Here is a 23,265-nt window from a genome sequence, read left to right as displayed (position 1 = left end):
CTACTAACCACTTCCAGTTTTGCATTAGTGATTGTAAAAGGTGATTGATTGAGGGCGCAACGGCTTATGATCATGGCTTTTGCTTTTGTGACGATTATCTCTAAAGAATTAGACTTGGCAAAGTTTGTTAATTGCTCTTTGCAGGCCAATTTGCTTGTGACTAAGGAGCACAATGCCGTCAGCATAACACAGGTGTGTAATTGGCAGTGTGCCCAGGTGTGGGGTAGGCAAATTGATCACATCTAGCCTTGTTGATAGGTCCGCCATGAATAAGTTGAATAAATGAAGTGCTAAGACACAGCCTTGCTTTGGACCATCACTCGTGTAGAGTTTTCAGGTGAGCCTCTTACCGTCAGCCATTTTAACTTGGATCCATGTGTCGGAGTAACAGTTCCATTATTGGTCTTACTATTGCTTCCGGAAGGCCCTAATGCTTTAACTTATGCCATAAAATGCTTCTGCGGACTCGATCGAATGCAGCTTTAGCATAGGTACAGGTTCTTTCACTGCTGTAGACTTATCGGCCATTAGGCCTAGAGCAAGGACATTTGTGATACTACCAGTGCCCTGGAGGAAGCCAGGCTGGTTAATAGGAATTATTTTGTTGCTGCCAGACCAGCTAATTAAATCTTTCAAGATCAGAAAAGTATAATATTTTGCTTCGGCATCTATTAAGGCAATCAGTTGGTAGCTAGCTGGATCAGTTCATTCCCCACCTTTGTATACTGGATTGATTATAGAACCTCTCCAGCTCTCTGGGAGGCAGTTCATCGTGCCCACCATGTGGAACAGACGGGACAACCGGGCTGCCCAGAAGTTGGAATCTTGCTTGTAGATTGTTTGGGGTATGCCATTCGGGCCTGGTGCCCCATCTAGTCTGCCCCTAGCTATGACCTTGGAGATTTCTTCTTCAGAGTAGGTCATGGAAATTGTGTGCCATCTGTTGGTCTGCTTCTGCAATCCTGCTGGTGGTATTTGAGCTGCCGGGGTTTGACTTGACTGAGTTATTGCAATTTGCACCTTAGCTAAAAGAGGGATTAGCGTTTCTCTCTCTCTCAGATGTTATTGAGAAGGTGGTAATTAAGTGTTGCATCTAAGCTAGCTCTGTTACGCTGGTCATGTTTATTACTTTTGACGTTCTTGCGAGGGAGTTTACTTAATTCCAAAAAGCTCTAGGGTTTGATCGTTTAGCATTGTATAATAGTTACAATCAAAAGTTGTCCCGCTGTGTTCTTTTGTCCTCCCAGATTTGTTTTTTGTACTGCTTCTTGAGTTGTTGTATTTCTTCCCATGTCGCGGTAGGTGTATTGAGTCCCTTTGTGCACCAGATAGTGCTTCTTAATTCTTTCCTTAACCCCTTCCATGCTCATGACGAGCTCAGCTCGTCATGAGGCACACTGGAGCTGTGCTCATGACAAGGTGAGCTCGTCATGAATAATGGGATCCTGCATTTCTCAGCACACAGCGGGAATTGCCTTCGCATTCAAGGTGTTAAGTTTCTAGCTGCTTGACTGAGGAATCAGAGTTGATTGATCTTTATACTGTGTTGCGATTTTGTTGTTGATGCTTCCTGGGAGAGGTTTGTTAAAAAGGTGGCCCAGGATTCTATCATTAAACAGTTTTGTGACTCTTGGGTTGCTATCAGTTTCTTTGCCCTAAAGGCTATTTGGGGGGAGTGTACTACTTCACAATCGTTTAAGGTTTATTGTTGTTGTAAACCCAACCTCAGCTGAGGCTTTACTATGCCTTGGAAACAATATAACTAGTTCAAGATGTTGACGCGAATGATCGCTCTCAGTGGTGTTTATGATCGAGAAGAACAAGTTACTTACCTTCGGTAACGCTTTTTCTGGTGGATACAGTATCTGCCTGTGGATTCCTCACCTTGTGAATATCCCCTGGGCCAGCAGCATTTGGAATTTTTTTTTAAGCTCTCCACGCTGACGAGGACGACGTCACAGAAGCATAGCTCCGCTCGAGAGTTCGCTGACATTACTGGAGCCGTAAGAGAGCCTCGTCGGCGTGATGACGTCAGTTCCACCCTTTTTTCCCATGCCTTCGGGGCACACGGACGGACCAACACAAATACATACAGTATACACAGTACACAGTATTCAAATCAACACACCAAGTGTGAAATCAATTCAGTAAAGCAAAAAGAATTAAACACTTCCATTGAAAGAAAAAGACTTAAAATTACATCATTGCAGGTATGCAAGTGTGGACAACGGGGAGGCGGGTGGGTCAGCGAGGAATCCACAGGCAGATACTGTACCCACCAGAAAAAGCGTTACCAAAGGTAACTAACTTGTTCTTCTGATGGATAACTCTGCCAGTGGATGCCTCACCTTGTGAATAGAGCCCAACACCAGTCCCCACTACCGGAGGAGGGTGTTCACCCTTCTATTTCAAAAAGTCCAGTAGGACAGAACGCGCAAAGCGGCCATCCCTCCTCACCTTGGAATCTAAGCAGTAATGCTTTGCGAAGGTGTTGAGGGAGGCCCAAGTTGTTACTCCACAAATGTTCTCCATAGGAACACCTTTAGACAAGGCAGATGTTGAAGACTTTGCTCTAGCAGAATGAGCCCTTATACCCTCTGGAGGATCCTTACCAGCCAAAGAGTAACAGATCTTTATGCACAAGATAATCCATCTGGAAAAGGGTGCGCTTGTGCACCGCTCTGCCTTTCCTGCAGCCAGCAAAGCCCAAGAAGAGCTGGTCATCCACACAATAGTCTTTAGTCCTATCAAGGTAAAAACTCACCGCCCCTTTTAGAGTCCAAGCGGTGAAGCCGCTCCTCATCCTTAAAAGGGTGAGGGGGAAGATAGAAGGTAGGAAGGGTAATGGACTGCCCCAGATGGAAGGGAGTTACCACATTAGGCAGAAAAGCAGCCCCGGTCCTGAGTACCATTCTATCAGAATGAATGGTCAAGAACGGGGGTTTCAAACTCAGAGCTTGAAGCTCACTTACCCTCCTCGGCGAGGTAATGGCAACAAGAAATACAGTCTTAAAAGACAATAGTCTCAAGGGACACTTATGCAAGGGCTCAAAAGGAGAACCCATCAAGTAAGTTAAGACAATATTTAAGACCCATTGAGGCACAATAAAGGGAGGGGGTGGAAATGTATTAGTAAGGCCCTTAATGAACCTTAGCACAATGGGTGATTTAAACAAAGACGGCTGGTCCAGCAAGCAAAGGAATGAAGACAAAGCTGCTAAATAGCCCTTCACAGTACCCACAGCAAAGCCCTGCTGGGCTAGACAAAGAGCGAATTGAAGGATGTTGGATAAGTGAGCCCTCAAAGGGTCAATAGACTTCTCCCCACGCCAATGAACAAACTTGGACCACCTATAGGAATAGATAGACTTGGTAGAGAGACGTCTGGCGGATAAAATAACGTCCACCACGTCAGAAGGAAGAGAGAAAGAATTCAGATTGCCCCATGCAATCTCCATGCATCAAGGTGTAAGCTCTGGCTGTGGGGGTGTAGAACCTGCGACAGCGAGAGGAGGTCTGCCCAGAGAGGGAGACTGTGTGGAGGGCACGAGGAGAGGTGGAGAAGATCTGTGTACCACACCCTTCTTGGCCAATCCGGGGCGATCAATTCGACTTGGGCCCGGTCTTGGAGATTCTTCTTCATAACCAGAGGAATTAAGGGTATGGGAGGAAACGCGTAAAGTAGTTGTGAGCCCCAACTCAACTGAAACGCGTCCCCCAAAGCTCCCTGCATCAGATACTGGGGACTGCAGAATGACGGGCAGTGAGCGTTCTCCTGAGTGGCAAACAGGTCCACCAGAAGAGTTCCCCACGTCCGAAAGACATAATGAACCACCTCTGAATGAAGCCTCCACTCGTGGTCGGCAGAGAACTGCTGACTGAGACAGTCTGCACGCATGTTCAGAACTCCGGCCAGATGATTTGCCATCAGACAAATTGGATGGTCCTGAACCCAGGACCAAGGATGCAGAGTCTCTTTGCAGGGACAATGCGATCCCACTCCTCCCTGCTTGTTGACATACCACATTGAGGTAGTGTTGTCCGTCAGGACTTGAACCGACTGACCAGGAAGGGAGGAAGGCCTTGAGTACCAAACGTATCACCCGCAATTTTAGAAGGTTGATATGAAGCAACCTTTACTCTGGAGACCGAAGACCCTTGACCTCCAGGTCCCCCATACGAGCACCCCACCCTAGAGTGGATGCATCCGTTATCACTGAGGCCACCGATGGAGGTAGATGGAAGGGCTTTCCTTGAGACAGATTGCCCTCTACGCTCCACCAAGACAGATCTGCTGCAGCTTCTCTGGAGATCCTCACAGACTCCTTGAGATCTTCATTGTGCTGATACCACTGCTTGCGGAGGCACCACTGGAGTGCCCTCATGTGCCAGCGTGCATGGTTGACCAACAGAAGGCAGGAAGCAAACAGACCGAGCAGGCGAAGGACCTTCAGGACTGGAACGACCGCTCCATTATAAAACAAGGGAATCATTTCCTGAATGTCGAGAATCCTTTGTGGAGTTGGGAATGCTCGACACACAGTAGTGTCCAGTACCGCCCTTATGAACAGGTTGCGCTGAGAGGGCACCAGGTGAGACTTGTACAAATTCGGTTTTTCGATAAATGTGCCCAACAGCTGAGTTGTAACCTGCAGATGATGAAGCACCTTCTCTGGCGACTCTGCTTTGATCAGCCAGTCATCTAGATAGGGGAAAACTGGACTCCCCAACCTCCTGAGATGGGCTGCCACCACTGCCATCACCTTGGTGAAGACTCGAGGTGCAGTAGTAAGTCCAAACGGGAGAACTGCAAACTGATAATGTTGCGACTCTACTGTAAAACGGAAATACTTCCTGTGCGACTTCAGGATTGGGATATGAAAATATGTGTCCTGCAAGTCAATCGACACCAATCCAATCCTCCTGTTGCAATGCTTTAAGAACCTGCGCAAGGGTGAGCATCTTGAACTACTCCTGCTTCAGAAAAAGTTTCAAGATCCTGAGATACAGGATTGGACGTAACCTGGCATCCTTCTTGGGAATCAGGAAATACCGGGAGTAGCATCCCTGACCCCTTTCCTGCTCTGGAACCACCTCTATCGCACCTTTTTTCAGTAAAGTTAGGTCTTCCTCCTGCAGGAGAAGGTGGTCCTCCGAGCAAGCCCCTTGGCAAGGAGGGTAATTTGGAAGGAATTCCCAAAGGGGAAGAGCATACCCCTTCTCTACAAGATTGAGAACCCAAAGATCTGTAGTGACCGATTCCCAATCCTGTAGAAAATTAGTAAGTCGACCCCCCACTGGACCAACATGATCCAGAATGGTGGATCTAGGACTGCTTTGATGTGGTAGGAGGGGGGAGGTAGAGGAGGAGGAGGAGGAGAAGGGCTGACTACCTCGTGGGCGACCTCTGTTCCTGCCCCTGTAGGACTTGTACAAGTTGTTTTGCTGCTGCTGAGGCGGTCTGTAGGTCCGAAAGGACGACGTCCCAAATCCTCTGTATTTCCTGTAAGAGGAAGCTCTAGGCTGAGCATGAAGGCCTAGTAACTTGGCTGTGCCTTTGCTATCCTTGAACCTTTCCAAGCATCTGCTTTCTTTCCAAACAGCCCAGAACCATCAAAAAGGAGGTCCAAAAGTGTTGCTTGTAAATCCGGAGAGAATTCCAACCACTTAAGCCAAGCACTTCTTCTTTTGGCAACAGAAGACCCCATGATCCTGGCAACAGAGTCCGCAGTATCTAGACCACTCTGAATCACTTGACCAGCAGCCGTCTGAGTGTCCAACAAGACCTCATTAAAATTCTGTCTGTCCTCCTCAGACAATTTAGGGGCAAGCTGTTTCGCAGAGTCCATTAGGGCATGGATGTAACAACCCAAAAGACAGGGGGCATTTGTAGACTTCAGGGCCATACTTGCCGAGGAGAACACCTTCTCCGCTGACTGGTCAAGATTTTTCGACACCCTATCACCAGGAACTTGAGGAAAAGCTCCAGATGATTTTGGAACAGGCAGCTTCAACCACCAGACTCTCAGGAGAAGAGTGGGATGTTAAAAAGTCCGGATCCTCTGGCGCCGCCCTGTATCTCCTGGCAACAGATTTTGAAACTGCTGGAGCCGAAAAGGGCTTACGCCAAACCTCCAGTACCGGCTCAGTGATGGCATTATTGAATGGCAGCAAAGGCTCTACAACAGTGGAAGGAGAGAAGTACTTCAGTCAAGATATTGGACTTAAAATTCTGCCGCAAGGAGCTGAAGGTCTAAGAGCTCCGCTGCCTTCCTTATAACTGTGTGGTAAGGAGCCACATCCTTTGAAGGAGCATTTGATGGAGGGGAAAGCTCCCATTCTGGAGACATATCAAGGCCACTTGCCTCCCTCAAATCTTCAAAAAAGTCATCCGACTCTTGAAGCTCACCTTTCTCCAGTTCTTCTGTTCGATACCTTTGCTCCTCCAAAATCCTTTGAGCCTCTCTCCTAGATCCTATTCGCGGAACCACCGTCGGTGGAGGCAGACAAGACTCCGACGGATCCGGCGCCGAACACAGATCCGGAGGCACAGCCTCCGGAGGCACAGCCTGTGAAGAACGAGGTCGGGCTGATGGCGCCGGAGATGAAGGGAATGGCGTCGACGTCCTCGGTGCCGGGAAATGCCAAGACGGCGCCCCTGGAAGAAATGGCATAAAGGGAGCCTGAGCGGAAGCTTGAGGAACCCCCAGATTAAATGCCATAGGACCCATGGGACTCGAAGGTGCTCCAGAGGGGTACATAGCCCTTTGAAAGACTCCATACATCGCGTTTAAATAAAGCGATGGATCTTACCCGGGGAAAGGTGGATAAGCGCCTGGAGAAGGCTCAGGCATTACCAGACTTGGGCCAACAGGCGCTGACGGTGGAACCAATGGAGTCGTCTACTCATCAGGCACTGGAACTTCTTCCACTGGAGCCGGAGAATGAGCCGGAGTAGGAGATGGCTTTGGAGACTGTGCTAGTAAAGTTGATCTAACAGACGAACCCTGTTTCGAAAGAGAAGACGACACACAGGCTTTACGATGTCGATGAGTAGGAAAGATCCATGCCTCTTCTTATGCTTCTTTGATTTAGAAGCATGACCCGACGTTCAACTTCGAGCCCGACCTCGAACGCGACCTCAACCTTCTTCGACCTCTTTTCTCCTTCCTCATCCTCGCCATGAACAGCTTAGCTTCTCTTTCCTTTAATGCCTTTGGGTTCATCTTACTACAGCAGGCGCATCCCTCGACGTTGTGATCAGACGACAGGCACCAGACACAATCTTCGTGAGGATCTGTAATGGACATGTGTCCTCCGCACTCCCTATAGGGCTTGAAACCAGACTTCCTCAACGACATCTTGGAGAAAGAAACAAGAGAAGACCAGAAATACAATCCAGGAACAAAAAAGTAGCAAGGGAAACCACGTAGAGCCTAAGAAAACTGTTAGCGTCGACGGCGCAGAAAAAAGGGAACGGACGTCATCACGCTGACGAGGCTCTCTTATGGCTCCCGTGACGTCAGCGGAGTCGCATGCGGAGCCATGCTTCTGTGACGTCGTCCTCGTCGGGGTGGAGAGCTACAAAAAATTTCAAAATGCTGCTGGCGCAGGGGATAGTCACAAGGTGAGGAATCCACTGGCAGATGTATCCATAAGAACATCTTTATTTGTGCTAACAGCGGTAAAGTGACTATTGTGTAGTCTATAATAGAGCTCAAGTAGGGACTGTGATGGGTTTAGATCTGAGGTCTATCCTGTGCCGCTCTACAATTTAGTACTCGCATCCCTAAATGTTCAAGATCTCTCACCAATTGAGGACCACTAAATTCACACCGCTTGAAGGTAGGATTGACTTGCCTTTGTACAGCCCAGATTGCATTTGCTGTAGTAATATTATCGTCTTCCTCTGGGGGGTATATTAAACTTGAGTTAAAGCCTCTGGTTAGTATTAGTTCTCACGTTGGTTGTTCGAACCGGAAACCTGCTATGGTAGCAATTAGCGTTTTGAATAACTCTTGTTTTACCTTTTGTTTTGGGTGTGCATAGAGGTTAATAAGATGGTACTTGCAGTAGAGTTGTGGTCCAAGTCCATTTATATTTTTTTGCAAATCTGTTTTTGTGATAGGCAGTTGGACAGATGTGATCTTTAAAGTTGTGGAAATATAAACGGTAAGGCCGCCCTTCGGTCTGCCGTACCACTGGGTTCTTGTGGCATTTATGTGATGAGGGATACAGCCAGGGACCTCAACTGGGGCTGTTAGCCATGTTTCTTGGAGAGCAACTATTTCATAGTTGTTCTAGTTCTCAGGAGGTGTATTGTCCTGCAACTCACGCTTTGCACCTGCTATGTTACATGACAGGATGTTTATTGGGTTCGCTGATGCACTTTGTGTTGTTACGGGTCATTCTCTATGTGCATCTGATATTATTCTGCAGGGTCCTGTGTGTGTTGTATGTTGTGGTTTTGATGTTTGTGCCAACTACCCTCTTAACATCTTAGCTGCGGCGCAAATATCCCTCCCCAGTGCTGCGCTGTCCATTGGAACTAGTGCTGAATGGACGTCCAATGGTTGTGCGCAGCACTGGGGAGGTAGCGCTCGTGACGACCGTTGGCCGTCGGCAGCGCTTAAGAGGTTAACCTCTTGCACTTCGTAGTACTGAGTGAACTGGCTTTACGCTGGGATGATTAAACTTGGAGTAGCACAGATGTAGGAGGGGTAGAGGGTAACGTTCTTTCACGGGAATAGACATAGATATACCCCAAGCCTCAAACTGTGGCCAGCGTTTAGAATAGCTAACACCATGACTTCCGTCTTCCAGATTGAGAGTGTTTTTTCCCTTCCATTGTGGTCTTCCTGATCGATTAACTCTATTGCTAACAGGTCTGTTAATGATAGGTGCTTTAGTGTTGGAATCGCTGCCATTAGGCTCCGGACGTTTCCTCTGTTTAAATAGTCTTGTGGTCCTTGTGATATGTAATGTGGAGTTAATATTATCAGGTTGTTTAAATGTTGTATAGGGTCATTCATCCATAGGTGAAATGCGGATGTTAGACTAAGACTTGGATTTCCAGGCTGCCCATTTGGGTCTTTGCCTCTCTCTTGTTCATGTTGTAGATTTATTTTATCAATACCTGGTCGCTTGGTTCTCTGCCAGGTTGGTGACCTCTTTGTAATGTGATTTCTCGTTCTCGTATATAGGTGTTGATTGTCTCAAAGTGGGCCCTTGAGACACTCTGGACTTTTGTAGGTGCGACAAGCCTCTTTTGTGTTGTTAACTACTGTCCCGCGGGGACTTGTTAAGCCATTACAGTATTAGTTCTATGTGTCCTGTGTTGTTTTTATATGATTCATGGGGGGGGGGGCAGCGATCTTCTGTCTAAGGGCTTTGTTACTTCTGCTTGAGTTATATTTGGCAGGCGCCCTCTAGTTAAAGACCTCTTGGTAGTTGTATTTAAGCCATTTGGTCCTGATGATTCTCCTGATGATAATCGTGACGTCTCCAAATTCACTGATAGAACAGTGCAGCATTTCTCCTATTCCTCTTTATTGCCTCGACTGGGTATGGCGGCAGCTGATGACCAGTTCTCTTCCTCATTACTTTTGAAAATTGGGTAAATTCCATTTACCAGTTGGTTTGTTGCCTTGATGTTGCCTTGTGCTGGTCCGTTAAGCTTTGGTGCATGTCGTCCTGAATAGCAGGTGACAATGGTTCTGTAACAGAAGCATTGTCGTCTATTACCAGTGACGTTTTGCGTTTATCAGTTGCTAAGAGATTGTTACTACGAGTTTATGGCGAGGCTAATGATTTTTGATGTTTTTTTCCCAGTTGGTAAGTCATTTGCTATTATCCTGTGTGGTACTGGTAGCAGGATTGGCTGCTTGCATTCCTTTAAAATATTTGTTATAATGGTTGGTAGTTCACATTGTTTTTCCACTATTTGGCAACATGCACAGCTGGTTACCAGATCCGGGGAAGCTATGTTGTTCTTAGCAATTATTAGCCCCAATAATGAGACTAGTTTGGTGCCTATAACGGAGGTGTAATCTGCTATGATGTTCATCAGATTGATTTGAATATCAAGTTTGTCAGACTTCAAACTGAGGGTAGTAAGAAAGAAGTTCCTATTTTAGGTCAGGTTCATTGGATTCATAATTCCTTCCAGTTGATTGCTCTGTTCATTTCAGCCCGATGTGAGTCTGGCAGATTTGGGCAAGCTGTCTTAATATATGGAGTCGTCCTTTTACGACTGCTGATCGTTATTTATTTTGTTGTTGTTGTTGTTGTAGACAAGACCTGAGCCATTGTCAACATTTTGAACTTCTCCTTCCGGAGGAAGCGGTTGACGTTCCTGAGATCCAAGATAGGATGTAGGCCTTTGTCCTTCTTGGGCACCAGAAAGTAGTGGGAATAACAGCTACGACCTACTTCTGGGGCAGGTACTCGCTCGATAGCCCACTTGGCCAAGAGAGCTGTAACTTCCTGATGGAGAAGGACCAAGTGATCCTCCGACGTGCAATGAAATTGTGGAGGCCTGAATGGAGGGGTAGTCTTGAAGGGGATGGAGTAGCACCTTTGGACTATCTGCAAAACCCACCTGTCTGACATGACGGTTTACCAGTGGGGGAGGTGATGGCAGATCCTGCTTCCCACTGGCAACTGGTGACCCTGAAAGGACAGACTAGGAGGGTTTGGAGGCTGCTTCAGAGGGGACACTGGTGGACTGGCCCACCCAAGGTCCCCCTGACCCACGACGCTGGGTCCCACGTCCCCGACTGCGCTGAGGCTGAACTGTTTGCGCAGGCCTGTGGCTCTGGGCTGAACGTGGTGGGGCACCCCTTCTGTAGTCACAAAAGGGGTGAAAAGCAGACTAAGTGGGCGAGAAGTGGTAGCGAGGCCCAAGGATCTTGCCGCAGCCCTAGAATCCTGAAAGGGTTCTAGCGTGTTGTCAGCTATGTCGCCAAACAAGTGACAGCCATCAAAGGGCATGTCCAAAACAGTCGATTAGACATCGCCCGAAAGCCAGTGGACCTCAGCCAGGTGTAGCGTCGCAGGGCTACCGACGATGAAATTGTCCTGCCTAGCGAGTTGCGGTGTCCAGCCCACACCTAATGGCGAACTTCGCTGCATCTCTGCCCTCAACGACTGCACGGGAATGAGTAGCCAGGTTCTCCTCAGGATACTGTGGCAGCACCTGTGCAACCATATCCCACACCGAGTGGGAATAACGGCCCAAAAGACATTCAGTGTTCACAAACAGCAGTCCCAACATGGCAGAAGAAAACATCATCTTTCCAAGATGATCTAGCTTCTTGGATTCCCTTTCTGCGCGAGCAGTAGGGAATGCGCCCTTAGAAGTAGAGGCTTGGACCGCCAAGCTCTCAGGGGTAGGGTGTTGGAAGAGGAAAAGTGGGTAGCCTAGGGACGGGTGGTGGCATCGGGCAACAGGAGCCCCTGTTCAAGGCCTCAGCCGGCCTACCAAACACCACTGACATGCATGAGGCTGACAAACATACCAGGGTCTGGTGAGGTATCCAGACCACTGACATCACCAAGCTCCTCTCTCCAGTCCGGTTCACTCAACTGGTCAGCTAAAGGGTCACCAGACCACTCCCAGTCCTCCTTGTCCTCTTCTGGCTGCCGCTCAGGGCAAAAGGGAATGCCAGGATAGAACAATGGTACAACAGTACAGCCCAGCGTCGGATCCAGGGTTGGTTGACGTCGGTCCAGCTCCGTGTCCAGGTCATGATGGAGGCCGGGGTCGACGCCAGCTGGGGACACAGCTAGCTTTGGTTGGGGTGGTGGAGGCGTCAGTGGATTTGACGCTGGAACTGTCGTAAGGTCGACCGGAGTCGATCTGGATTCAGGCCTGGATACCTAGGGCCCGCCGGGGCCGAAGCCGCTGGGTTTAAAGGACAAGAACCCCCAGCAGAGTCCGTGGGGAGCAAAGGCGCACCAGCGGAGTTGAGCAACCCAGAGATCGAGTCAAGGGCTTCTTAAAAACTACAAAGTTAGGCTATCTCCACACGCGCTGCGTGACTCAGGCAGGATTGGTATTTCTCCCAGGGTGTTGTGATGGTGGAGACAGTGAGAGATGGTTAAGGACAAGGGGCACCGCAGGGGCAGCAATGGCTCCACAGCTGCCTGCTCACAGCTACCCGCTCACCCCCGGCAAACCCACGTCAGCTGGAGGTCCACGGCCGGGCACAAACACTAACCACCCCTTTCCTTCTTGCCTCCTTGTGGGGACAGGGGTTCCCACTGCCAGGAATCGGCATGAGTGAGCTGGACATCTGCGGCCGGGGGACCGGCGCACCAACAATCCCCTTCCTTCTTGCCTCCTTGCGGGGGCGGCACTGCCAGGAATCGGGTGTCAGTAGAAGATCTGCGCCGGGAGCGGAACGGGGGAAGGCGGTACAAACAAACCCTTTCATCTTTGCCTGCTTCGCCTCACTGCGTCTCCTCACCACTCGGCTCTCTGTTCTACGCACTGCTTGTTCTCTGCTCTGGTCATCTGAAACATGAGTAAATCATAGGTCTTTCTTTCAACCTCAGGCCATGCGGAGGGCTCCAGATCATTTCCTAGCAGACAGGCTACAGGAATTGCAGAAGATACCACCGCCTTCTTTTGGCCAGTAACCCCTCCCCATTTTAAGGACACCATTGCCATGGAATGGACCTTAGTTTGGTTGTTAGCACTGATGACTGAGAATGTCTCACCAGTCAGATACTGTTCTGGGGATATCAGTTTTTCAGTCACCATAGTGACACTTGCACTTGTATCCCTCAGTGCTTCAACTCTGATCCCATGAGGCTTTTGTCTGTATTTCTCCAGGCCAGACAACCAGGGCATCTATATCCCCCTCACCCCCTGAGACTAAAGTTGCTTCAGTGAGCTCTCGGACATGGTCAGAGCTCACCTGGGATTCCATCTGCTGACTTACCACTGCAGCGGCACAGGTTTTATTTTGGGTGGGGGGGGGTACAGCCAGGGTCTCCAGCTTGGTGCCCATTGACCTTACAACTAAAGCCCCAAGCCTTCTAGGAATTCCAGTTCTTACCCTGGCACACACCCTTACACTGCTTACTGGGTGGCCCACCCTCCAGGACAGGTTTTTGTGGGTGTTGAGAAGACTCTTTCTTTTTGTCTTTAGACTGGTCACCATCTTTCCTTTTGGAGGCGGGGCTAGTTACCCCTTTCTTTTGGTCACCCCCACCATGAGTTGTCTTGACTACCCTGGTCTTGATCAAATGGTCTGCCTTCTTCCCAAACCCTTGAGGATAAAGTGGATCTAGGTCTACCAGGTATTGATGTAATTGTTCAGGAACACAGTTACTCAACATATGCTCTTTGATAATACGATTATAAGGCCCATCATAGTCTTCACCTTGTTAGCTTTCAACCAACCACCTAGTGTTTTCACTGAGAAAACTACAAAATCTACCCAGGTTGGACTCAGAGTTTTTCGAGTCTCTCTGAACCGGATCCTGTATTCCTCAGTGGTGAGTCAAAAGCCCTCAACCAGGGTGTCCTTCATAAGGTCATAGGACTCGCATCTATCTCATTCGGTGTCAGGAGCCTATACCTACACTTTCCTGAGAACAGCTCCCAGAGAAGTGAGCACAAATACTTCTGGCTTAGTTTCCTCATTATATAAGGCCTCTCAAAGGGTGTAAACCATTTGGTGATATCATCACCCTCTACATATTTAGGAACAATAACTTTGGGGACTTTAGAGTCAAAAGCTTCATCTTTCACCCTATTTTAAACTTTGCTGCCTCCATAGATGGGTCTTAGGCCCACTTCAGCACTTTCCTTTCCCAAAGCCAATATTTTAGCCTCTAATTCTATCCTCTTGGCTAGTTTTGAAAGCTCTGAATCATCACGGTCAGTACTCACAGCACTACTATCAGGGTGAATGCTGCTGGAATCATCATCTACTCTATCATCCACCTGTCCAGTAAGGGGTTCTTCCTCTGTTGTGCAAAGAGGACAGACTGGAACTCCAACGAGGTACCAGACAGGGTTGCCCCGTCGCCGCTCCTTTTTGCCCTGGTAATGGAGCCCCTGGTGATTGCCCTCAGACGACGAATGGAAGGCTGGGGAGTTTGGCTGGGGACTTTGATTCATGTCGTATCTATGTACGCCGACGATACCATGGTTTACCTCCGACACCCTGAATCGGCTGTCCCTGAGCTCCTTCAGGAGCTCACTAGTTTCAGCAAGATTTCTATACTGTGCCTTAACCCGGGGAAACTAAACTTTTCCCCATGGGCAACCTACGGGATGCGGGGATGGCCGCTCTGCCTTTAGTGGGAATGAGTTGGGTCACTGACATGGCCCGCTATCTTGGGGTCAGGTTGGCACACACGCAGGAAGTATACCTGAAGCCCAACGTGGGAAGATGCATGGAGGCTGTTCAAAACTCCATTGGGTTCTGGCGAGACCTCCCCTTATCCCTGATGGGGCGGATAGTCCTGTTTAAAATGGTGGTCCGTCCACTATACCAATATGTCCTCCAGAACTCTATCGTATCCCATGGGTGCATTTTAAAAGGCTAGATCGACTGCTGGTAGAACTCTTGTGCGGATCCAAAAAGAAAAAAGTGAAGCTGGATACTCTACAGAGAACGTGGGATCAGGGGGGCTGGAAGTGCCCAGGTTTACATATTACTAAATGGTGAAAACTCCAGCATGCAATACATTGGCTGGATGACAATGACAATTGGGAGAAACAGCTGCTCCCAGAGCTCCTCATGATGGGATAGAGGGTGCCAGCGCACCTTCCCTCTATCATTAGGCATGTGGCTACACTATGGGAGTATGCAATCAAAACCGTAGTGAAACGAGCACCGTATATCCTGGAGGCCCCGCTATGGGCGGTGATAACATTCAAAAGAATAAGCCAACATAGGTTGTGACAATATGGGGGACTTATACCTGGGGCAACGATTCCTCAGAAGAGAGGAGACCAAATCGAAGTTCGATTTGGGCCGGGGACAATATCTTCAGTATGCGAATATCCAGGCGGTCGCACAGGATATATGGCCATCATCCCCTGAAGAGCCTCCCATAACTGCCATGCTGCTCACCCTCATTGCCATTGCAGGGGGCCGCAGATTGGTATCCATTGTCTATAGGGCGTAAAGAGAGGACCTTGTCGCAGCCCCGCTACCAGTGCAGGCCAGATTGGATGGACTACTAGAAGAGGCCTTATCAGATGCAGAATGGGGAAAGGTACATGTAGAGGTCAAACAAATTCGTTCAAATGTGCAATTTAAGCTTACTCAATTTAATATTGTGCTTCAAACATACTTGACTCCACATACATTACATAGAATTCATCCGGACCGTTCCTCTCACTGCCCCAAATGTGGTTCAAAGGACACTGTGTTTAGGTCTCGGCCTGCGTAGGCTGCGCTTGCGCAGTCTTGCTGGGCGAGAAATTATGTCTTAGAGTAGGGAGCTAAACGAGCCAGCTCTTCTCCATTAGCTGGCTTCCTAAACGGCAGCCAGCCATTGGGGAAGAGCTCTGCCTGTCACTCTGAGCCCCGTCCGTTTCGGATTTAGGGGTGTGTTATTTGCTGTCCTTTCTATCAGTGACGTCATCCATCACTCAGCAAAAAACACCCCCCCCCAATCCGTAATGGACGGGGCTTAGAGACAAAAGGCTGTCTCATGGCAAGCTCTTGGTGGATGTGCGCAGTTGTCACTCAACAAAGGAAGCTTGTTAAGGAAAGGCGAGAACTAACTGTGCAGTTACTAACACTACCCAAATCCAATTCTTTCAATTGTTCTCGATAACAAATCCATTCACAGGGCCCAGCAGCTGAGATGGTGGAAACTACAATAACATTTGATTTGTGCTGATGCAGTGCATGCAGTGAAATGTTGCTCTCAGTTAACTAGTTCCTCTTGTTATGAAAGGGTACTGAGCAGCTACACTGGAAACCCGTCTGGAAAAAGCCGGCAGCAGGCACATAGAGCTAACAAACACAGCCAACAGACGAGTGCCAGGAAGCTGCGTCCTCTGCGGTATGCGCTATATACATTGTTTCACTTTACTCGTGCTTAGTGTACAAGATCGAAGCTGTATCCATTGGAGCGACCGAGGGCTCCGTGTGACCAGTGGTGAGGAGGCAGTAGAGCTGGGGTCCGGACTACTTGGCCCGGGTACTCATTGTTGCACGGCCTAAGATCACCAGACACATCGACCACACCACAGGCACAGACAAATTATCGCACCACACGAAGCCGATACACCCCCCCCACCACAGGCAAGTAGCAGACCCACACAGCCGACAGACACACACAGGAGAGATACACAAAAGAGACCAGACACACGCATACAGCAAACACACAGCAGACAAAACAGACATGCACACACACACATTGGTATCAGAACAAAGTGATCTATCCAGCCACACACCGCAAAGGAGACAAGACCCAGCAGACAAAAGAGAGACAGCACACACACTGCAGACAGACACACCGCATACACAAAGGACACAAAATTTGCACCTCTTTGCAATTACAGTATTTTTATTCCTCACTCACACGCGCGGCACACTGCACTTTCAATGCTCTTGTCGCGTCCCTTTTCCGAGCCCTGCTCTCTTACTTTTCACTACGACTGTTTTTCCTCTTGTTATGAAAGGGTACTGAGCAGCTACACTGGAAACCCGGCTTCCGTCAGCCTAACGGCACCATCCTTAGAATGAACAGTCTGCACCGAGTTTCTTAACCGAGCGTATGCCAGTTTGTCGTGCCCCGTTCCAGATATTTTTACGAATCTTTCTGGCCTACCTCGATATCTTTGCGTGCATAACGAAGGGTTTTATATCATCCTTAATGCAGATTATACCAGGTAAGGAAAAACGACCTTTCTTTTGCATTATTTACTGTACACCGATCGCTCAGACTGTTATTAAATGAGTTTGTTCGTATAAAAAAATCTGCATGCATTTACGGGAATATTATATTTGGTTAATCTGGACAGGATGGCATGTGTTGTCTCAGTTCATGAACGCCGAGTTTTGCGCCACTTAATGTCACACTTCTACGTAAACCTCACCTCAATTTAGAGTTTTGGTACTAGTTTTGTAGTTAGAGGTGGGAGCCGCTCCTTTTTCTCTGAGTTTGCTGCTTACGATTTTATGAAGAGCAACACTGTCTAAATACAGGAGCCACCGCTTTTCTTCAGAGCCTGTTGCTGACGTTCCCTGAACACATAAACTAGGTAAGTTTATTTGGACTTATTTTTTTCCAAATGCCACTGAATTTACTTGTTAACCTATGAGTCCGGATTGTTTATTTTTCTGCTGTGTTTCTTTCTGCGTTGGTCATTTTTCTTATATTTCTTGCTTTTCAAGCTCTGGCCCCTTTACTTGCAGTTTCTACCGTTTTTTAGGTCTCGGACCGTAGGCTACGCTTGTGCAGTCTCGCTCCGAGATTTAATGTTTCTTAGTATGGGGGCTTTAACCCGCCCCTCTTCTCCATTGGCTGGCTTCCTAGACGGAGGCCAGCCATTGGAGGAGAGGGGCATCACTCTGTTCAAGCCCCGCCTTTTTCGAATTCGGGCGTGTTTCTTGCAGTTTTTAACTCCGTGACGTCATCCATCACTCACAACAGCAAAAACCACGCGCCCGAATGTGAAAATGGCAGCGCTTTTCTGATGCCATTTCTGCCCGACCGCCGCAAGAAATCGAGAAGCTGCCGAGTCCTCCTGTGAGTGCTTGCGGTCCTGCACCCTCGTTCCTCGTGCTTGCTGTCCTGCCCCCTCTATGCTAGTGCTTGCTGTCCTGCCCTCCCCTCGTTGCTCGTGCTTGCTGTCCTGCCCCCTCGTTCCTCGTGCTTGCTGTCCTGCCCCCTCTATGCTAGTGCTTGCTGTCCTGCCCTCCCCTCGTTGCTCGTGCTTGCTGTCCTGCCCCCTCGTTGCTCGCGCTTGCTGTCCTGCCCCCTCGTTGCTTGTGCTTGCTGTCCTGCCCCCTCGTTGCTTGTGTTTGCTGTCCTGCCCCCTCGTTGCTTGTGCTTGCTGTCCTGCCCCCTCGTTGCTTGTGCTTGCTGTCCTGCCCCCTCGTTGCTTGTGCTGGCTGTCTTGCCCCTTCATTACTTGTGCTTGCTGTCCTGCCCCCTCATTGCTTGTGCTTGCTGTCCTGCACCCTCGTTGCTTGTGCTTGCTGTCCTGCCCCCTTGTTGCTTGTGCTTGCTCTCCTGCCCCTGCCCCCTCATTGCTTGTGCTTGCTCTCCTGCCCCTGCTCCCTGGTTGCTTGAGCTTGCTCTCCTGCCCCCTTGTTGCACGTGCTTGCTCTCCAGCCCCCTCGTTGCTTGTGCTTGCTGTCCTGCCCCCTTTTTGCTTGTGCTTGCTCTCCTGCCCCCCCTTGTTGCTTGTGCTTGCTCTCCTGCCCCCTCGTTGCTTGTGCTTGCTGTCTTGCCCCCTCGTTGCTTGTGCTTGCTGTCCTGCCCCCTCGTTGCTTGTGCTTGCTGTCCTGCCCCCTTGTTGCTTGTGCTTGCTGTCCTGCCCCCCTCGTTGGTTGTGCTTGCTCTCCTGCCCCCACTCGTTGCATGTGCTTGCTCTCCTGCCCCCACTTGTTGCTTGTGCTTGCTGTCCTGCCCTCGTTGCTTGTGCTTGCTCTCCTAACCCCCCCTCGTTGCTAGTGCTTGCTGTCCTGCCCCCTCGTTGCTCGTGCTTGCTATCCTGCCCTCTCGTTGCTCATGCTTGCTGTCCTGCCCCCTCATTGCTCGTGCTTGCTATCCTGCCCCCTCGTTGCTTGTGCTTGCTGTCCTGCCCCCCTTGTTGCTTGTGCTTGCTGTCCTGCCCCCTCGTTGCTTGTGCTTGCTGTCTTGCCCCCTCGTTGCTTGTGCTTGCTGTCTTGCCCCCTCGTTGCTTGTGCTTGCTGTCCTGCCCCCTCGTTGCTTGTGCTTGCTGTCTTGCCCCCTCATTGCTTGTGCTTGCTGTCCTGCCCCCTCATTGCTTGTGCTTGCTCTCCTGCCCCCTCGTTGTTTGTGCTTGCTCCCCTGCCCCATCGTTGGTTGTGCTTGCTCCCCTGCCCCCTCGTTGGTTGTGCTTGCTCCCCGGCCCCCTTGTTGGTTGTGCTTGCTCTCCTGCCCCCCTCTCGCTGGTTGTGCATGCTCTCCTGCCCCCCTTGTTGCTTGCGCTTGCTGTCCTGCCACCTCGTGCTTGCTGTCCTGCCCCTCATTGCTTGTGCTTGCTGTCCTGCCCCTTTGTTGCTTGTGCTTACTGTCCTGCCCCCCTCGTTGCTTGTGCTTGCTCTCCTGCCCCCCTCGTTGTTTGTGCTTGCTCTCCTGCCCCCCTCGTTGCTTGTGCTTGCTGTCCTACCCCTTCATTACTTGTGCTTGCTGTCCTGCCCACTCGTTGCTTGTGCTTGCTGTCCTGCCCCCTCATTGCTTGTGCTTGCTGTCCTGCACCCTCGTTGCTTGTGCTTGCGGTCCTGCACCCTCGTTGCTTGTGCTTGCTGTCATGCCCGCTGGTTGCTTGAGCTTGCTCTCCTGCCCCCTCGTTGCTCGTGCTTGCTCTCCAACCCCCTCGTTGCTTGTGCTTGCTCTCCTGCCCCCCCTTGTTGCTTGGGCTTGCTGTCCTGCCCCCTCGTTGCTTGTGCTTGCTGTCCTGCCCCCTCGTTGCTTGTGCTTGCTGTCCTGCCCCCTCGTTGCTTGTGCTTGCTGTCCTGCCCCCTCGTTGCTTGGGCTTGCTCTCCTGCCCCCCCTCGTTGCTTGTGCTTGCTCTCCTGCCCCCCCTCGTTGCTTGTGCTTGATCTCCTGCCCCCCCTCGTTGCTTGTGCTTGATCTCCTGCCCCCCTCATTGCTTGTGCTTGCTGTCCTTTCCCCTCGTTGCTTGTGCTTGCTCTCCTGCCCCCACTCGTTGCTTGTGATTGCTGTCCTGCCCTCGTTGCTTGTGTTTGCTCTCCTAACCCCCCCTTGTTGCTCGTGCTTGCTGTCCTGCCCCCTCGTTGCTCGTGCTTGCTATCCTGCCCCCTCGTTGCTCATGCTTGCTGTCCTGCCCCCTCGTTGCTCGTGCTTGCTATCCTGCCCCCTCGTTGCTCGTGCTTGCTGTCCTGCCCCCTCGTTACTCATGCTTGCTGTCCTGCCCCCCTTGTTGCTCATGCTTGCTGTCCTGCCCCCTCGTTGCTTGTGCTTGCCGTCTTGCCCCCTCGTTGCTTGTGCTTGCTGTCCTGCCCCCTCGTTGCTTGTGCTTGCTGTCCTGCCCCCTCGTTGCTTGTGCTTGCTCTCCTGCCCCCTCGTTGCTTGTGCTTGCTCCTCTGCCCCCTCGTTGCTTGTGCTTGCTGTCCTGCCCCCTCGTTGCTTGTGCTTGCTGTCCTGCCCCCTCGTTGGTTGTGCTTGCTCCCCTGCCCCCTCGTTGGTTGTGCTTGCTCCCCTGCCCCCTTGTTGCTTGCGCTTGCTGTCCTGCCACCTCGTGCTTGCTGTCCTGCCCCTCATTGCTTGCTGTCTTGCCCCCTCGTTGCTTGTGCTTGCTGTCCTGCCCCCTCATTACTTGTGCTTGCTGTCCTGCCCCCCTTGTTGCTTGTGCTTGCTCTCCTGCCCCCCCTCGTTTGTGCTTGCTCTCCTGCCCCCCCTCGTTTGTGCTTGCTGTCCTGCCCCTTCATTACTTGTGCTTGCTGTCCTGCCCCCTCGTTGCTTGTGCTTGCTGTCCTGCACCCTCGTTACTTGTGCTTGCTGTCCTGCCCCCTTGTTGCTTGTGCTTGCTCTCCTGCCCCCTCTTTGCTTGTGCTTGCCCTCCTGCCCCTGCCCCCTCGTTGCTTGTGTTTGCTCTCATGCCCCCTCGTTGCTTGAGCTTGCTCTCCTGCCCCCTCGTTGCTTGTGCTTGCTGTCCTGCCCCCTCGTTGCTTGTGTTTGCTGTCTTGCCCCCTCGTTGCTTGTGCTTGCTGTCTTGCTCCCTCGTTGCTTGTGCTTGCTGTCCTGCCCCCTCCTTGCTTGTGCTTGCTGTCCTGCCTCCTCGTTGCTTGTGCTTGCTGTCCTGCCCCCTCGTTGCTTGTGCTTGCTCTCCTGCCCCCTCGTTGCTTGTGCTTGCTCTCCTGCCCCCCCTCGTTGCTTGTGCTTGCTGTCCTTCCCCCTCGTTGCTTGTGCTTGCTGTCCTGCCCCCTTGTTGCTTGATTTTGCTGTCTTGCCCCCTCGTTGCTTGTGCTTGCTGTCTTGCCCCCTCGTTGCTTGTGCTTGCTGTCCTGCCCCCTCGTTGCTTGTGCTTGCTGTCCTGCCCCCTTGTTGCTTGTGCTTGCTGTCCTCCCCCCTCGTTGCTTGTGCTTGCTCTCCAGCCCCCCCTCGTTGCTTGTGCTTGCTCTCCTGCCCCCCCTCGTTGCTTGTGCTTGCTGTCCTTCCCCCTCGTTGCTTGTGCTTGCTGTCCTGCCCCCTCGTTGCTTGTGCTTGCTGTCCTGCCCCCTCGTTGCTCGTGCTTGCTCTCCTGCCCCCCCTCGTTGCTCGTGCTTGCTCTCCTGCCCCCCCTCGTTGCTTGTGCTTGCTGTCCTGCCCCCTCGTTCGTTGTGCTTGCTCTCCTGTCCTGCTATTGGCATTATAAAAGACAATGACATTTATTTATGTTTAAAAAAAAAACAAATAAAAATGTCATGAGCAATGCCAATAGCTCTAACTTTAAGAATGCCGAGACCATTGAATTGTAAATGCTCGTATCCCTTTTATCCTGCTGGTTTTTCTTTTCATTTAGTCTGTTTTCTGTAACACTGGTAATGCTTACTCTTTTGTTGTGTGTTTTGTCACTTCATCAATCAACTTGTATGTTATTTTACTACTGTTTTTCTTGCCAAATTTAAATTTGTGTATTATTTTTCATCCAGTTTATGTTTTCTGTCGTTTAGTCTGTTATTTCACTCCTCTGCTGCAAGATAATTTGACTATTTGTCTCCCAATTTATACGCAGTACTTTTCTGCTTCTTGTGTATTTTAGTGTGGGGGGGGCTCTGTGTGTGTGGGGGGCTCTGTGTGTGTGTGGGGGCCCTGTGTGTGTGGGGGGGCTCTGTGTGTGTGTGGGGGGGCTCTGTGTGTGGGGGGGGCTCTGTGTGTGTGGGGGGGCTGTGTGTGTGGGAGGCTGTGTGTGTGTGGGGGGCTGTGTGTGTGTGGGGGGGCTGTGTGTGTGGGGGGGCTCTGTGTGTGTGGGGGGCTCTGTGTGTGTGGGGCTCTGTGTGTGTGTGGGGCTCTGTGTGTGTGTGGGGTTCTGTGTGTGTGTGTGGGGCTCTGTGTGTGTGTGTGGGGCTCTGTGTATGTGTGGGGCTCTGTGTGTGTGTGGGGCTCTGTGTGTGGGGGGCTCTGTCTGTGTCGGGCTCTGTCTGTGTGTGTGTTGGGCTCTGTCTGTGTGTGTGTTGGGCTCTGTCTCTGTGTGTTGGGCTCTGTCTGTGTGTGATGGGCTCTGTCTGTGTGTGTTGGGCTCTGTCTGTGTGTGTGTTGGGCTCTGTCTGTGTGTGTGTTGGGCTCTGTCTGTGTGTGTGTTGGGCTCTGTGTGTGTGTGTGTGTGTGTGTGTGTTGGGCTGTGTGTGTGTTGTGCTGTGTGTGTGTTGGGCTGTGTGTGTGTTGGGCTGTGTGTGTGTGTTGTGCTGTGTGTGTGTTGGGCTGTGTGTGTGTGTTGGGCTGTGTGTGTGTTGGGATCTGTGTGTGTGTTGGGATCTGTGTGTGTGTGTTGGGCTCTGTCTGTGTGTGTGTGTTGGGCTCTGTCTGTGTGTGTGTGTGTTGGGATCTGTGTGTGTGTGTGTTGGGATCTGTGTGTGTGTGTTGGGATCTGTGTGTGTGTGTTGGGATCTGTGTGTGTGTGTTGGGATCTGTGTGTGTGTGTGTTGGGATCTGTGTGTGTGTGTGTGTTGGGATCTCAGTGTGTGTGTGTGTTGGGATGTGTGTGTGTGTGTGTGTTGGGATGTGTGTGTGTGTTGGGATGTGTGTGTGTGTGTGTGTGTGTGTGTTGGGATGTGTGTGTGTGTGTGTGTGTTGGGATCTGTGTGTGTGTGTGTTGGGATCTGTGTGTGTGTTGGGATCTGTATTCACAATCTAGCCTTCTCTGACAGGGCTACACTTTAGCCTCCTCCCACCCAGTCCTTATGTGACTCGAACTCTTATTTTTTGGAAATAATTATTAACATCAAGGCCAATATTCCACCCCCCTCTCTTACTTTTGTTGAACCCCTTCCTCCGACTGTCCAGTGCTGCCTTTCTTCGATCCCCCCTCTCACCGAAGAAGCGTTCTTGGCAATACTTCCTAAGGTAAAGTCAGGCTCCCCGGCGGACATT

Source organism: Lissotriton vulgaris, chromosome 3_1 (genome assembly GCF_964263255.1).
Source record: "Lissotriton vulgaris chromosome 3_1, aLisVul1.2, whole genome shotgun sequence".
Lineage (NCBI taxonomy): Eukaryota > Metazoa > Chordata > Amphibia > Caudata > Salamandridae > Lissotriton > Lissotriton vulgaris.
This window is presented reverse-complemented; position numbering follows the sequence as displayed.